An 11,173-nucleotide genomic window follows, 5' to 3' on the forward strand; every position below is an offset into this window, starting at 1 on the left:
AAAATTCTATTAAAAGTTAAGTCCTTGGAAATTTTGAGTTTCATAAGCTTTAAGTGTTAAAAAGTGGTATTTGGGGTCAATTGGAGCTACGAGACTCAGAATGGAATTCCGTCGATTCCAGCAGCTCCGAAATGTCGAAATAGGCTTAGCAGACTTTACGGAATCAGTTTTGAAGCTGTAACGAAGATTTGAGGCCTTGAGTTGAGAATTTGAGGAACTTTAAGCCAAGGTTTGACTTTGGTCAACTTTTGGAGTTCCGATACTCGGAATGGAATTCCGACAACTCCGTTGGATTCAAGAGATGGTTTTTGGTCTAGAAGAAGTGTTGGTTGAATTTTTAGAGGTCCCGAGTCCATTTTGGTATTTTAAAGGCCTAAGTTAGTTTAGTTGCGACTTTTTGAGTTTTGGGCTAACGAAATCTCGAATTCAAATTCTGATGGTTCCATCAGCTCCGGAATGACCAAATTAGGCTAGTAGCACTGTTGGAATGACTATCGAGTCAATCAATACGAGTTTGGGGCTATTTGGCACTTTTGACTTTGAAACTTAGCTTATAGTTGACTTTGGTCAACATTCTTGGAAAAAGCGCTCGAATAAAAATTCTGACAGCGCGGTTAGTTCCGGAATGTTGATTTTGGTCTAGAACGACCCTTCGTTCGCTTTTTGAGGCTTCCGGACTAATATCAAGGCCCGTTGTGGAATATGACTTAAAATGACTCTTGGATGTGGGACCCACTTTTTATTATAATAACCTCGTATGAGAATTCTGAATGCGCCATTGAGTCCGAAATATCGAATTTAGTAGGGTAGCATATCTGGTTTATTTTTATCGGATTCCGAACGAATTCCGAGGGTCCATTCGGAGACTTTAAATAATAGAAAACCAGAAAAATCTGGTGCAATAGTGCAGATTTTTGCACCAGATTTTCAGATTTTCTCCTCAACTTTGAACCCTCATTTCTTGAGTTCTAGAGCTCCAAATTGGGTGATTCAAAAGGCAAAATTGTGAGGTTTTTCGTGGAGAATGCATTGGAGAAATTGAAAACTGATTTGGAGTATTCGATTCTGGTAAAAATCGTGATTTTATTTGCAGCAGTATCCATTTTCGGAATGGATTTTTGAAGAACTTTGACAAGTTATATCTTGACCAATATAAATCCGATTTGGGTGATTCCAGAGGCTATCTTGCGTGGAAATTTAAGGAGAACATCGTGGAAGTTTCAGAATCTATTTTTGGCACGTCGTTCGAGGTAATAAATTGATTTTAAGCAGCAGATTTAGTCATTTTCGGAATGAAATTTTGTTGAAAATTGAAAGAGTGTATCTTGGTCAATATAACTCCGTTTTGAGTGATTCTTGAGGCTAGATTGTGGGGTTTTTCGCAAGGAACGTCATGGTATAATTTGTTTTGATTGACAGTATTTCGTTTTTGAGAAATCGACGTGTAAAGAGGCTGCCTTATATCGTTTTCTTAGTTTAAAAATGTGGGAATTGATTTTTGATCGTCTTACGTAATTTCCCACCCCGAATTATGTTAAAAATCTGATTTGTGTGCTTGGGGTGACGTTTAGAACCTGTTTTGGGGGTCAAATCTGGAATTTCGTATGTGGGCCCCACAATTCCCGTTTTCGACCCAAAATTGGTCCATTTCCAAAAATTATGAAATTAGTGTCTAAACGACCGTATCGACGTTGTGGTTCTATTTTTAACAGCTTGGCAGCGTTCCGAGGCCGTTCGAAAGGGAAAAGCTCCAGCACAGTGATTTGGAGCCCGCGTGTTTGGCCTACAGGTAGGCTACGGTTTACCTTTCTTTAGATTGAGTTGGAATGTGTGAAAGCATGTTGAAATAGTTGGGATTTTGGTTGGGTAGTTTAATTGTATATCTCAGGTGTTAGAAATCATGTTTTAGGCTTGTTATCGGGATTTTCGGGTATTTAGAAGTAGATGTATCTTGTCGTTATTTGTTAGTATTATAAGGAGAATTGAATGAGCATGTTGTTGATACTGTGGAGTATGTTGGCCTTAGTATAGGTGTTAGAAATCATGCTTTAGGCTTATTATCAGGTTTTTCAGGTATTTAGAAGCATGTGTATCTTATCGTTATTTGTTAATATTATAAGGAGAGTTGAGTGAGCATGTTGTTGATACTGTGGAGTATGTTGGCCTTAGTATAGGTGTTAGAATCATGCTTTAGACTTGTTATTAGGTTTTTTTAGGTATTTAGAAGCATGTGTATCTTATCGTTATTTGTTAGTATTATAAGGAGAGTTGAATGAGCATGTTGTTGATACTGTGGAGTATGTTGGCCTTAGTATAGGATGTAAACTTGCTTTATATGCCCGGCGTCGCTCCGGTGGACTTAGATCCCTGTAGAATGGTGTAGCGGGCTAGTGCCTAGTAGTTGGCCTTAGCTAGGCGATACCCTTGTTCTTAATAACACTCCCACCCATAACTCGATATAGTCATAACTTTTGAGATGCGTTGGCAATACTAGAATTCATGATCGTTTGGCTTCGACTCCGGTTCAAGTTTTGGCGGCATATCAGTTGACACATTGGGGAGGAAATTCTCGGTACTGTTGTTGATTAGTTGGAAAGGATATATTCGAAACCATGGGATAAATTATCTATGAGCATCCAGGTACCCAGTCCTGGCCTCCGTTCTGAATTATCAGGGAGCATCCGGGTACCCAGTCCCGGCCTTCGTTCTGAATTATCGGAGAGCATCCGGGTACTCAGTCCCGGCCTCTGCCGACTTGCTAGTATGACGAGCATCCGGGTATCCAGTCCTGGCCTCGATCATACCGATGTATTACGGCGAGCATCCGGGTATACAGTCCCGGCCTCGATCGCACCAATGTATTACGATGAGCATCCGGGTATCCAGTCCTGGCCTCGATCATATCGATGTGTTACAGCGAGCATCCTGGTACCAGTCCAGGCCTCGACTGCACCGATGTATTACGGCGAGCATCCGGGTACCCAGTCCCGGCCTCGACCGTACTGATGTATTATGGCAAGTATCCGGGTATCCAGTCCCGGCCTTGGCCACTATGAACATTCGGGTGAGCCTCTGGGTCCCAGTCCCAGCCTCGACCCCTAAGTCACCCCTAGATCGATTGACTCTTGGAGATTCTGGGTTTTGGAAATGATACAGTACTTCGGTTCCTGACATCGCATATTCTTGGTTCCTAGCCTTGGTAGTTGTAGCTATTCTGTGTACTCGGCGAACTTATGGGGGTTCGTTCGGGTTTTTATTTAACTTGCGTACGAGTGTCCCGGCTGGGCTTATGGGGGCCCAGTTGGGTATAGTTAGCTGTAGCTCTAGTAGATAGTACTCTTTTCACTTTAGATGCTTATGTTGATTCCTATTTAGGCTTATTCCTCTTTTTCATATTGTTTTCACCTTTTCTGCTCAGTCGGCCTATGATGCCTACTGGGTACCTGTTGTCTTGGTACTCATACTACACTCTGCATCTATTTTCGTGATGCAGGACCGAGCACCAGCTACTGTCACGAATAGATCGATCTTGTTGTAGTCAGATTCGGAGACTAGGGTGATAACTTGGCGTTTTTGGATCACTTCTGTCTCCTTCAGAATGGATGGCCCGTCTTTTGCCTTCTGAGACTAGCCAGTTATTTTATATCTTTTTGGTCCACTTTCGGGACTTGTACTCATATTTTATTTGTAGCAGCTCTGTACTTGTGACTTCCAGATTCTGGGAGGGATCTTTTGTTGTTTAAAACATGTTTTGGTTTACTTCCGCTTATTCATTCTGTTTCCTTTTATAATTCAATGCTCTTATATAGTTTTTGCCTTCAAACACATTACTTGAAGTTCTGGGTTGACGGGTTGGCTTACCTACTAGAGGGTTATAGTAGGTGCCATCATGACCTGATGAAAAGTGGGTCGTGACAAGAATGAAGGGTGTTAGATATCAATTTGGATCACCAGAGACCAATTGGAATTATGTAATAACACAAAGGAAAGAAAAAAGTAAGTTTTTCTAGAATTTGGTAGCCTCTTGTGGCATCCAAACGCACACACAAGTGTACGCATCAACCAAGTAATACAGTGACTCTTTCGAACCGGATATTAAACCCAAGGGACTTTATTCTAGCAAATACTTCCTTCTTAAAGTAATCGTAATTAAATGAAAGTTAGGTAAATATTTTTGATTGATTTATTATTCTAATAACTGGAAATAATCAACTAAGTTAAAGCTACTAATTAAGGATTCAATTTCACATGGAGAAGTCAAGGATTAAGAAAATTCCAAGGCTGCAGCTTAGCATGAGTTCAGATATAACATTTCTTCTTTTAGAATTTGATGGGTTATTAAGTTATTGATTTACAAGGTTAATTATACGATTATGGTTTTCCAACCTTTAATCACCTACCACAATTGACAGTCTAACTATATCGTTGAGTGGGGATAGACATGAACCAACTATGGAGCATTAAGCTATCTTCTTGTTTCGTAACCAAAATCTATCTTCTTGTTTCGTAACCAAATGTGGTATCTTAGGTATATTCCTATCCTAGAGACGACGCACTCTAAGTTTTAACCTAAATGAATTCCTCGTTCTATCCATTTATTTCTCTTAAGTTCAAGACTAGATAAGAAATGTATTCTAATAGTGATCATGCATTAAAATAATAAGAGTAAGAATACAAGAATAATATAAAGTGAAAACCCATCTTCATTTAAAGAACTCATATTAAACCATCGCTCATAGACACAACCCTAGAATTAGGGAATTTAGCTGCTCATGCTTTGATTCATGACAATAGTTTTGGTTACAAAGCATTGAGAATTTAAAAGATAAGAAAATAGAGATGAACCCTAGTGTTCTTGAGAAAATAGCTCGTCCAAATCATTCTCCACGAAGTTAGAAAAAGAATAATTAAACAAATAATACAACTTGGCTATTTATAGAGTTTTGGAAAAACACAGGCAAATTCTAGTTTCCAAGTCCACGACGTGGACCATTTCTCTCACTTTAGGTGCAAAAATTCTTTTCTCTTCTCTGTGATGTGGCTCCATCTCATACTCCAGTGCCTAACAATTTTGCGAGATCAAATGTAATTGTTCGCAGACCTATTTTTGTTTCTCCTTTTTCGCATCGACTTTGGTTTATCACTAGCCTTTCATTTCCTTTTTCATCTTGACTTCCATTCCCATCCTTTTTCAGCTCCTTTTTCTCATTTTCCACCCTAACAGCTAATCATACTGGTTAGCAAAAATGCAAGAAAACTCAACTAAACTACAAAGATCCACATACAATTTGCTCTCAAAACTACTAAAAGCATGAGTTCATTTGGCTATTTGGCATATAAATACGCCTAAGATTACCTCTCAAAGAGTAGTACAAATGTCTTTGTACCTTCCGCAAGACTCTACTAAACATGTTTTCGTACTATGAGATCAACGAACCTAGAGCTTTAATATCAATCTTGTCACAATCCAAATCACTTTGACTAGCACCTACACCAACCCCTTGATGGGCGAACCAACACTTAACATCCTAATTCATACAACAGCTACACATTCTGGCTAAAATACGGAAGAACATCATAATAAAATTGAAGTTTAAATAAAACAATAAAATAGCAAAAGTCTAAACTATTACAACCCTAAAATACGAAAGTCATCCTACTAAAACATCAAAATAAAATGTCTAAGAGTAGCAATAACTAAAATGATAATAGTCTCACTGTCTAGAATATAGAAATCAAAAATAAAGAAGATCGATGGCAACCCAGGCAGAAGAAGCTCATTCTTAGATCTAGAACCAATTCAACTAAATGTGAGGTCTAGTAGACACCTCTAGATCACATTTTGCACTCAAAATAGAGTGTAAGAGTAGAATTAATATAAATACTATGTATTGATAGGCATCATAGGCCAACTAAGATTAGTAGCAAATATATAATCATAATTATAAAACACGTAGACAAGTATCTCCACCTAGTTAATACTTAAACCATAGTTCAAAAAAAATATCACAAGTCATTAACACATTAGCACAAAAACAACTAAATACACCTCATCATTATCCTATTCAAACTTTCACAATCCAACATCACAATTTTATCAAGTATAAGGTAGTTCGTCCATACTTAGCATTTATAAGTGAAATCAATTTGTAGTAGTCAAAGCATATACCACTCTTTTAACATCACTAGACCTTAACTAGCATGTACAATCACGAAGCACTGAGCAACAATCATCAATTAATAATTTATCAATATAAATAATCAACACATTTATCAAAATGCAACAAGTCAAATGGAAATTATATTCATCCTGACCTTGTAGTTGCATAATCATTGTACCTGCCAGAATTACTACATACCTCTCAGAATCATACGTCTCACTCTCGTATGTGCATATATTCTAAAGGGTCTGAATCTTGCCCATCTATTTATGACCCGTAGGGGACCTTAGGTGTTCATGTACTGTACTAGTGTAATACCTGTTCCCACACAAAATCACTCGTTCATAGGCTCACATCATACTCAAGTCACTCATCATCCGAATAGTGATTATATACTCACCATATCTGCATATTTTAATATGCTAACATTTCCAATCACCTCTCAAGTAACACAACAACAACAAAAAAGTCACAAGATCATCATTCATAACATCCCTAAAGTATAAAGTTAATTACAAGTTCATATTTAATAACATCAATAATTAACTAGTTCAACAGTTTACATGCTTATTTATTCATACAAGAAACACTTAATTCAGTCGTCAAAAATATTGACAATGTACAAACACCAATCAACATGCAATACAACTTACATTACATATTAGCTACTAAGCAAAATCTAACTCCAAGTAAACTGTAACCTATCTTTGCTGATGAACTAGAAGCGGACAAGCTAAATTGCCAAAGCCTTATCTTTTTCAATGCTTCAAAATGCTCAAAATCTAATACAAACAAAGTATAAGGTCACTTTAATAAACTAGTTACTCAAATAAAGGTCTTTGATCTTCAAATCTATCTAATTCTATATTTTTAGAAGGTCTAACGAATTATTAACAAGTTATTTTATCAAATCGGAGGTTTCCATGATCGACCTAATCGCATTTATGGAGATTTATGGAGAGTAATCCATATGACCAAGAACCTACACACACAGACATATATATATATATATATATATATATATATATATATATATATATATATAAATAGGGTTTCTACGTTCTCTGGTACCAAAATTAAAGGCTAGATTCATAATTTCATGTTAGAAGATTGAATTCAATGAAAAAGGTGGAAATTGATGTGAGGTCAAAAATACATATTTTTAGTCATTACTTGTTTTACATTTAGTCTTTTTATTTATCCTTTTTAGTAGAAATTTTATGGATTATGCTAAATTATGTATTTTATTTGTAGGAGTAATCTGACGTAAAGATGAAATTTGGAGCCAAAACGAATTAAATATGAAGGATTAAAGAAGGAAATTAAGCAGGCAACTTAATGGATTAAATGTAATATTTTATTATATTTCAAAGTTGCACAAATTAGGACTTGAACTGCCACGTGGTAGCAAGTGAATGCATTGAGAAAGTTGAAGGCGGTTGGTCATACAACACTTCACGCAGAACCCAATTCCTCCGGATTTTGGGTTTCCCAATTAGTTTTGGATTCAATTATTTTATTTGAGTTTTTTTTCTACACTTATAAATATTCCATAAAATCAGTTTTTACATAACTTTTGATCAAGGAAGATCTAGGAGCCGCCAAGGAGGTCAGGCGATCATGATCATATTATAAACCATGTGAATCAACAACTAGATAATCAAATAAGTTGATAAAATTGATACTAAACATGATTATTAGTTAAACCATAATCCTAAATTGATTCATTCATTAATTATGTAAAAATCTATTCACCAGTTATTTTATCTTTATTTTTAGTTTAGTTAATTAAAATTAATATTTAAAAACCACCGCTTAAATAAATAATTATAATTAGTATAATTTAGTAAATAGTTACTTGACAAGTCTCTATGGGTTTGACATCTGAATCTTAAAAAGAACCACTTTATTACTTGCACGACCGTGTACACTTGTGTGTGCATTTGGATGCAACAAGTTTTTGGCGCCGTTGCCGGGGACTTAGAAATTAATTATTTTTCTATCTTATACTTTTTTTTATCTATTTAAGTTTTTTAATTATTTTTTTTATTTTTTTAGTGTCACTTTCTTGTGTTGGTTTTGTTTTTGAAGATTTAGGGGAAGTCTGAGTGTCCAAAATTGCAGCAAATGAGCACGTTTGAACTTAAGTGTGGGAGATACTAAAACTGAGATGTAACCATGTGAGCTACTGCATGGAGTCTGGTGTATTGCCCCACCAAAAGGACCCAGTATACTTGCCAAGGTGTAAAGGCTAAATCTGAGCTAATGTTGATCCACTAAGCTAGTGTCTATTTGAGATAAATCCTATTGTGGCACATAGTTCTGTAACTTAGGAGTTACTATTGGACGCTAACAGGGATCCTTCGTCCCTAACCCCACTAGGTGCTAAGTGTTACTCCCATTGAAAACATGCATATAACTATTATGGTAATAATTTGATAATGCTGAAATTTTGATAAACTGATAATATACTGAGTAGCTCCTGGATCATGATTTAAAACTAGTGATAATTGAAAAACACTTTATCTGAAAGCATCTAAATTATGAAACTTGATAATATGAAACCATGCTCTTGGGAAGTCATAATTCTAAGCCATGAAAAATTACTTGTATAATGAGAGTTCATGAAAATACCATTGAAAACATATAATTATTCCGGCTATACTATAGTTGGACAGTCTTAGTTTAGTTTAAGAAGTTAAGGAGGCACAAAGAGCTAACAAAAAGTCTTTCTAGTTGACCGTTCAGCATAACAACTGAATTCATGCAATGGAAGATCATACTTGAAGAAGAACTAAATTTCAATAAGAACCCATATAAATCATAGAAACCCTAGGTTTGGAGAATCATTGAACTTGAATAATTGGGGTTTTATTGAGACTTAGTGGGTGAAGGGACGCCCATTGATGAAATCCAACATACCTTGAATGAAATCCCTAGCTTGAATCTTGGAATGGAGTCTTGAAGCTTGGAACTATTGTTCATGTTTAAGAGTAAACTTGAGAGAGAATAAACTTAATTTGGGAGAGTTATGAGTGAATGAGAGGTTAGGGTCATTAAGAATCACTTAATTCCACTTAGAATAGTTCAAAATGACGTAGTATAGGAATTAAAAAAAATGGAAAAAGATCAAAATGACCCTGACTAAAAAGATGTCAAAGGTCATTTACAAATGCCTTCTATGGATAGTAAAACATTCCACAGGCCTTGCTATAATGACCTTGAGGGCCATTTTTAAAAATTTACATGAAATTATCATTTTACCCTTATCATTAGTTCTCCCGAGTGTTATTTGTTTAGTTTGTATGGTTGAATGTGTTAAAGTCTTAATAGTTAGTGAATTAGGCCAATTCTTGAATTTTATAGAGTTAAGAGGTAAAAAAGTAGTTTTCAGTACCAATCAGAGCTATGGATCTTGGAATGGATTCCATTAGTTCTATTAGCTCCGGAATGTGGAAATTGGTCTAGGAGAGTCGTCGGAATTAATTTTGGGGTTGATATGTGAATTTGAGGTTTCAAGTTGGAAAGTTAGTTTTAAATGAGTTAAGTTTGACTTTGGTCAACAAATCGAGTTCGGAGACTCGGATTGAATTTTTGATGATTCCAGTGGTTTCAGGGGGTGATTCTAATGCTAGAAATGGCTTCATTGCAATTTTTGGAGGTTTCGGGGGAAATTTGGGTATTTCAAGTGCTGAAACTAGTTTAGTTGTGACTTATCGGATTTTGGGTCAAGAAAATCTCAAATTTGAAATCTGATGATTCCATTGAGTCCAGAATATCGAATTTAGTACGAGTGCGTATAAGGTTTGTGCTCACAGGATTCCAAATAAATCCCGAGGGTCCAATCAGAGAATTTGAGTTGAGTTTTTGCTGGTTTCTTGTGCAACTGACTTAACCAACAGCGATCGCAACCCTACGTCATGTGATCATGATGTGTTGGGGTTAGTGTGCTACACAATCGCGATAATCTTTCCATGATTGCTATGAGTTATTGTGCACAGTAATCTTCGCGACTGCGAGGTTTAATGACTCGGGATCGCAAAGGTCATATTTGACCTGAACAGTGTTCAACTTTGGGAGAAACCTCATTTTCACCATTTTTGAGTTCTTGAGCTTCTTGGGGCGATTTTGAGAAGAGGTGTTCGAGTAAAATTGTTGGGTAAGCAATTTTTAACCTAAAACCTTCCTTTTTCATTAATTATTTGATGATTTTAACTCCTACATTTCAATTTCAAACTCCAAAAACCTTTTGGTCTTCCCTAATATGAATTTATGGAAATTGGTAATTTCTAATTCATTTTGAACTCTATTTTCATGGATTTTTCAATCATGAGTTCCTTATTATGAGTAGAACGTGATTTTTCAATAAAATTTCATATTTGACCTTTTTGAGATTAATTAATTTTTGGACTGTTTTACCCCCAGTTCAGAAATCTATCAATATGGGTGTCATTAGACTCCTTATGATGCATATATTTTATTCTTGATAGTGGGTCATCCTTTCGAGCATTGAATTCAAAGTTCATTCGTCTGATAGAGTGTTCGAGTGAGATTTCGACAATTGAGGTAGGTTTGGCTATCCTTTTTGAGGCTAAGATGGGGTAATTAGTCAAATTCTATGTTCTAGACTTTGGGATGGGGTCGTAGTATAGTTTGGGACTGATAATTGATTTTGTGATGCCCGTGTGGGGGCTTATATGTGTTGTGTAGCCCGTATGGGGCCTTATATGATATTTTATCTGTGATTGAGACTATGTAATCTATGACTTACCTGAGAAGAACTGTGAAGAGGTTATTTGACTTGTATGCCCATCTTAGGGGTTGAGTTGGGGGTTTTAAGCATGCCTGAGTATTGAGATATTGTTGAGAAAAGGGTAAACACTTAATTTGATGTATTTCCTTCCTATTACTGTCTATTGAGGGTGAAAATCTTACTTAGGTTAGTTTTTGAGAACTTTGAACCTTATACTACATGTTGAGTGAATATTACTTCCATGCCTTATATGTTGTAA

The 11,173-nt window shown here is 36.0% G+C and overlaps 1 long non-coding RNA gene across 1 annotated transcript; it reads left to right on the plus strand.

Annotated features, from left to right (window-relative positions):
• Positions 1-931: 931 nt before the first annotated feature.
• On the plus strand, positions 932-3,678 carry LOC129885047 (uncharacterized). The gene is made up of 3 exons (XR_008766037.1): positions 932-1,250; positions 1,713-1,789; positions 3,494-3,678. It is a non-coding gene; the product is annotated as an uncharacterized LOC129885047 (long non-coding RNA).
• Positions 3,679-11,173: the final 7,495 nt, after the last annotated feature.

Source organism: Solanum dulcamara, chromosome 4 (assembly GCF_947179165.1).
Source record: "Solanum dulcamara chromosome 4, daSolDulc1.2, whole genome shotgun sequence".
Lineage (NCBI taxonomy): Eukaryota > Viridiplantae > Streptophyta > Magnoliopsida > Solanales > Solanaceae > Solanum > Solanum dulcamara.